The sequence below is a fragment of the Rhyacophila brunnea genome, unplaced genomic scaffold, assembly GCF_057557595.1.
Source record: "Rhyacophila brunnea isolate RB1 unplaced genomic scaffold, BYU_Rbru_1.0 scaffold_4, whole genome shotgun sequence".
NCBI classification, from domain to species: domain Eukaryota; kingdom Metazoa; phylum Arthropoda; class Insecta; order Trichoptera; family Rhyacophilidae; genus Rhyacophila; species Rhyacophila brunnea.
The window spans coordinates 10,923,746-10,930,009 of NW_028233068.1; the positions used below are offsets into that span (position 1 = coordinate 10,923,746).

General features: G+C 34.0%; 1 long non-coding RNA gene across 1 annotated transcript; it reads left to right on the plus strand.

Annotated features, from left to right (window-relative positions):
• Nucleotides 1-657: 657 nt before the first annotated feature.
• On the plus strand, nucleotides 658-5,959 carry LOC147066874 (uncharacterized). Its single transcript, XR_015071453.1, has 3 exons — nucleotides 658-674; nucleotides 3,208-3,489; nucleotides 5,662-5,959. It is a non-coding gene; the product is annotated as an uncharacterized LOC147066874 (long non-coding RNA).
• The last annotated feature ends 305 nt before the right edge of the window (nucleotides 5,960-6,264 follow it).

The following is a 6,264-nucleotide window of genomic DNA, read 5'->3' on the forward strand; positions in this document are numbered from 1 at the left end:
CAGTATTGTGTATAGAATAGATGCGCTGAAGAGGTATATGGAAAACACCTTATGCTAAATGCAAGATCACATGCTAAAATGAAAACGTAACAAATATAACCTAGTATGTTATACTTAATAAGATTTATTATGAGTCACCTAGGATCTGATCTTTGAACTTTGTATGCAAGCCTTGACATTGTTAATTATTGTTATAATTATTTATTTATTGCAACGTCAATACTAATACGGTTGATAAGTAGTATGAAAAAAACCAGTCTGTAATAGATATATTATTATTGTAGCACGAGTAAGTAATAAACAATATTTTGTTTACAACGTATTGTGGTCTGGCCACACTGAGATGAACCGTAGCGTCTTTCTGCGTCCGCAGATTACTTCAGTCACACTGACAGGTGAATTTGTAGAATTACCGAAAGATAGTTTCGCCAATTTTGCGTTTACTCACAAGGCGCAAAGCTTACTGAAAGCAACATGGTGCATTCTTGAAGGTGTGAGGGCAATTGCTCTGCGTATAGCTGTGCAAAAAGTGAGGTAACCCCCTGCGGTCTTGCGTTGTCTAAAACTGGCTTTGCACCCAATCTATAAGTTTTGGAATTCCCCCATTTCGCAAAAAAGCACCATTTCTACAGCACTCTCTACCGCAAAGCCGCATAATATAACGGGTGGAAGCGGTAAGTAAGGGCTCAGACACACAACACTGCAGTTAGCGTGCGTCAACGAAGGTTACTTGACTATGTCGATATGATTTTGTTGATATTCACAAAACACACTGCTCGAATGCGACATTTTAGTTTGAAAAAAGCAGCTGCAAGTGTCATAAGCATCAAATTTTCCATTTAACAGCTTAATACATCTTTGTTGATGTAATTAAATTGTGTTTGGATGGTATGTCGATCTTGAGGATGGGCTTCAAAGGTGAACAATCACTCACTACTCTACCGTGGGTTTTAAAATAAAATAAGGTTAGTTTTAAATGTCCATGAAAATATATATGATGCCTATGTACCTAATGTTCTAGAAAATAATAATATTATAACAAAAAGAAATCCCGATAATTTAAATTTGCAGTTTTCCCAACGTTAAAAATCTAATCTTATCTTAAAACATTTGTTATTTTTATGTGTCACAAAATAGTTTTTGTTAAAAATATTCATATTTGAATTTCGAATAGGAACAATGTTGCACTGACGTTTGTGCAGAAGTGCCTTTTTCATTCGTTTCAGCCTGCCGCGTGACGTCATTGTCGCACGGAAGACAATTGCTATATTGCGATTTTGATTTATCACTATATCCCAGACGAGACGATTTTCAATGTGCGACAGGGGTTAAATCGTATAGTGCGCGCACATGAGCGGATGATCGTGGTCAAAAACATTGAGAAAACAAGACCGCTATCTGTATTTTAATATAATTCTCCATAAGCATGCAGTTTTGTTTGTATAGTGAGTATTGACGTCGTTTTGCGGTTTGTGTGCAACGGCTGTTAGACGTATCATCCCATAGGTAGTGATGTGGCGTTGTCATATCAATACACGTGTTTCAAAAAACAGCGGAAATGCTACGAATTTATTCCAATTTCATTTTTCTGTAGTGTGGTCGGGCCCTTAAAGGATATTACTATGTCAATAATTATTGCGGCTAATTTACATAATGGCAGTTAATTAATTGTGACACGCAATTAATGGTATGGCGGGAAATACATACATACCATAGATATGTAAGAGCCTCATTATTGCATTAGAAAACGTCACTTGGTATAAAGTTCGAATTTTCTGTCCGATAAAAACTTATAATATAATAATAATTAATATACGGTTAGTCAGATGCTTTATGTTAGTTGTCTTCTGGCAAGGATTATTTTGAAAAAAGTATTGCTATGTAAAGGTTTCTAGGTAACTATTTCTTAGCTATCACGTATATCCACCGAACTTTATGAGCTCGTATATCCAGCCGGTTTTAGGGCGTCCCTGTGGGCGTTTAGTGCCCCTTGGGTACTGCTATATGACGGCATTTGTCCAACGGTTTCCTACTCGCCGAGCCACACATCCAGCTCATTGTCCATTGCCATTTCATCTGCTTAGCTATCTCTACCTAGACAGTGTAGTGATAAGTCATTTAAACGTATCTGACATACTTATGTATGTATGGCTTGGGTTCAAAATATAATTAAATAAAGAAATCATGAATTTTCCATTTAACAACTTAATACATCTTTGTTGATGTAATTAAATTGTGTTTGGATGGTATGTTGATCTTGAGGACGGGCTTCAAAGGTGAACAATCAGTCACTAATCTACCGTGGGTTTTAAAATAAAATAAGGTTAGTTTTAAATGTCCATGAAAATATATATGATACCTACCTAATGTTCTAGAAAATAATAATATTATAACGAAAAGAAATCACGATAATTTAAATTTGTAGTTTTCCCAACGTTAAAAATCTAATCTTATCTTAAAACATTTGTTATTTTTATGTGTCACAAAATAGTTTTTGTTAAAAATATTCATATTTGAATTTCGAATAGGAACAAACTGTCTCATTATTTATGCAAACATGGGTGCATTTGTCGTTTCTACATGTACAAATTGTTGGATTGTTTGTTAATATTACGTTTATAACAAGAAATACTTACTGTAAATAATCATTGAATTGTGGTAGGTATATTATAATATACGAGAAAATAGAATTCTAGCGTTGCGAGAAAATGCTAATTCAATTAATATAATATCGAACATACATAACTTGAAAACACCTCAAATATACTTATACCCACTACAAAATAATCATATTATTTGAAAAAAAATACGAAACTCGACTGATTTGAACTCGTAGAACAATTATTGGTGTCGCCCCAATCTGTGCATTAACCAATAATTATGCTACTAGCCTCCTGAGGGGCGGGGCTCCTTCTAGGAGGCTCGTAGCATATTAATTGGTTAATGCACAGATTGGCGCGACACCAATTGTTATACGGGTTCAAATCCCGTCGAGTTTCGTATTTTTTTTCAAATATGATTTTTTGTAGTGGGTATAATATATCTGAGGTGTTTTCAAGTTATGTATGTTCGATATTATATTAATTGAATTAGCATTTTCTCGCAACGCTAGAATTCTATTTTCTCGTATATTATAATATACCTATTATAATATATTATAATGTTAATAAAACATGAAACGGTGGTGAAATTCTGTCGATCCCAAAGACTAAGGTGGGCTGGACACGTTGAGAGAATGCCTGAGCACAGGACGCCAAAAATCATGACCAAGTAGATCCCACAGTGGAAACGGTCATGGGGCAGACCAAAGAAGAGGTGGGCTGACTGTATCGAAGAGGACTGGAGAAAGATGGTTCGGGCTGGAGACTGGAGAGGAGCAGCCAGGGAAAGGAGCGTGTGGAGGACAATTGTAGAGGAGGCCAAATCCCGCCCCGGGATGCAGTGCCGAGAAAGAAGAAGAATAATATATCTGAGGTGTTTTTAAGTTATGTATGTTCAATATATGGAATGTTACATTCTAAAAATCTTGTGAATTATTCATTGAATAAAAGAAATGGTTTAATAATATAATATCAGTACAAACTCGACATATTTGGCCGGAGGACTGATTGCTGGAGGAAGGTATGTACCTAATTAGTAATCAAATATAACAGAACACACTTGTATAGTAAAGTTAGTTTACAAGCTTTATTTCGCTCTGTTCCGCTCCAGCCTTGCAGTATAGGGCAAGCACATGGTCGTGCCATTTCCGTCGATTATTCGCCAACGTCCCACGCTTCTTGCCCTGTGAGACTTGAAATAATTTTATTGCAGAATATTGACGGGTGAATATTGCTGAGCATTTTGTTGATAGATATGAAATTGATCTTTCACTAAATCATTTTTATAATTGGATAGATATGTAATTAAATAAAAGTACGTGGCATAAAATGGAAACCAAGTTGCTGGTGAGTTTTAAAAAAGAAAACAACTCCACACAGTGTGTGAGGGCACGACCCTATCAATGTAATAAATACCTAATATATTTTCTGAAATTTAAATTGTCACAGGGAATTCTATGAAAACATAATGAACATGTTTTTAAAACCCCTACGGCCCACCAAGCAAGCTGGAACGCCCACTGGTGGGCGGTAGGGACCAGGTTGACTACCCCTGTTTAGATGTAGAATATATTGTAGGTATAGAAGTTTGATATCGATAATGTATGCACTTGTTGTAATCCATTGTAATAGAAAACTAAAGAGTCAAGATAGTCAATAATTCATATCTTGCAGTTCAGTCATTGGATGATTAATCATTCATTCACTTCTTAATTAGAAATATGAAAAGACCACAAGGCAAGACAACGCGCTCGATAAAATGGGGAAATAAGTAGAGTTTATTGGTGGGATTTGGGATCCAATGAAGTGGGTATAAATAATATAATCCTATTCACGTACACCCCTGGCTTTCTTTCAAACAAGCGAACGTTATAATAAATACTTAATAAAAAAGTATAAAATGTGAACAGTTGAAAGAAATTTCACAATCTTCATTCGACAGTCAAAATGTATTTCCTTAAAATTTTCTTCGTTCAATTGGCAACTCTTGCTGCTCTCAAAATGGCTTCCGGGACTACAACAGCTGATCAATTTAACATGGTAAACATAATTTTATTTTATAAATATACGATGGTTTTGTACTGTTAACTGAACTTACTTAACTGTACTGTTAACTGTTAATATATTCATTTTCAGTGATGTGCTGTATTTTTGAAATTTTATTTTATTGTAGAACATTGTTAATGTTTTTTACTTATTTTAATATATGTTAAGCAAATATGTATCTTTATTTTACTTGTTTGATTAGAACCGGTTTTTTTTAATACACCACATATTGTGAACGTCGTTAGCTCACAATATTTTTTTTAAGTTCCCAATTCGTAGACGGTCTACGCCTCGTGAAATGTCGTAGACCCATTGTTCCCTTTCCTAGAAAACTTAATATAGGCATATATTTACTTACTATTTATAGATTTAAATATTTTAAATTATAGTTTGGGATGATTTTTCATCACTTCAAGATTTTTATTACGAATGGTCTTGACCGAGGACTTCGTGTTGCTCTTTCAAATATCAAGTCAAAATATATAAAACTTTTACCTTCATTGAAACAAGCTCAGTTATCACATTAATTACCTAGTTATTATATTGATAATACAAATACATGGAAATTTGTAGTTCTTCGTCGTGTATTATGTTGTTTGTGTGTTTAAATATTCTTGGTAACTATTTTGGGTACCTATACTTTTTATTGTACCTAGGTCACATACATAATTATACTGATCATTAAAATGAAACCAAATGTTGTGTATAATAATTAATTCATATAATTGAATAGATTGGGAATTATTTTGTCTGCTTAGCTTAGAGATTAGAAGGATATTTTGCGAAATGGACAACTGATGTTCGTCTTCATTTGAAACTGTTCGGAAACTAGTCCCGATTGTTATTAAATTGGGAACCTATTATTATTTTAATTAATAGCAACTAAAATAGAGGACAAATAAACTTTAAGATATTTTATGGAGACAGTATGACAGCTAGATTACTCATTTTAATCAGCTATTAAGTTCGTATTATTAAATACTTTATGAGCTTACTGAATTATTTAAACTTGTAGAATAACACCGACAATGCAGTCAATCCTAAAATTAACATCCATCAATCGAATACTACTGGATTACTTCGTTACATTGAAGAAAAGCTGTCAGAATTAAAACATGGCTATTACAACTACGAAATTAATAATCCCAGAGAATCTAACAACGTGGGAAATGACAAAGATTCTACTGACGATCAAAATGGACGGAGAAATGACCTACACGTATTGTACTGGCAGAGAGATCAAGATAATAAAATAAACAATGCTGCATCTCTTGACGATTTAAAATCAAATAATACAGAAGATGAACCAAGGAGTCAGGGAAAGTCACGTCAGAAGAGAGGTTGGAATTTGGTGGACGATTTGATTTACGCTGTCAGACAATTAGTGGACACAGTTGGTCTGGGTGATAATGTTCCATGTAATTGTGATCGAAGGAATAACGGGACAAATATTAATACATAAATGTTTTTAATTAAACTAATTTGAAACAGCGTTAGAATTATATTAGAAAATTACTTTGACCGAATGGTGGTCGAACCATTGATGGATTTCGAACCTCATTCGGTTCTCATCGAAGATATTTTCAAGGATTTTTCTAATATGGTTCTGACAGTGTTC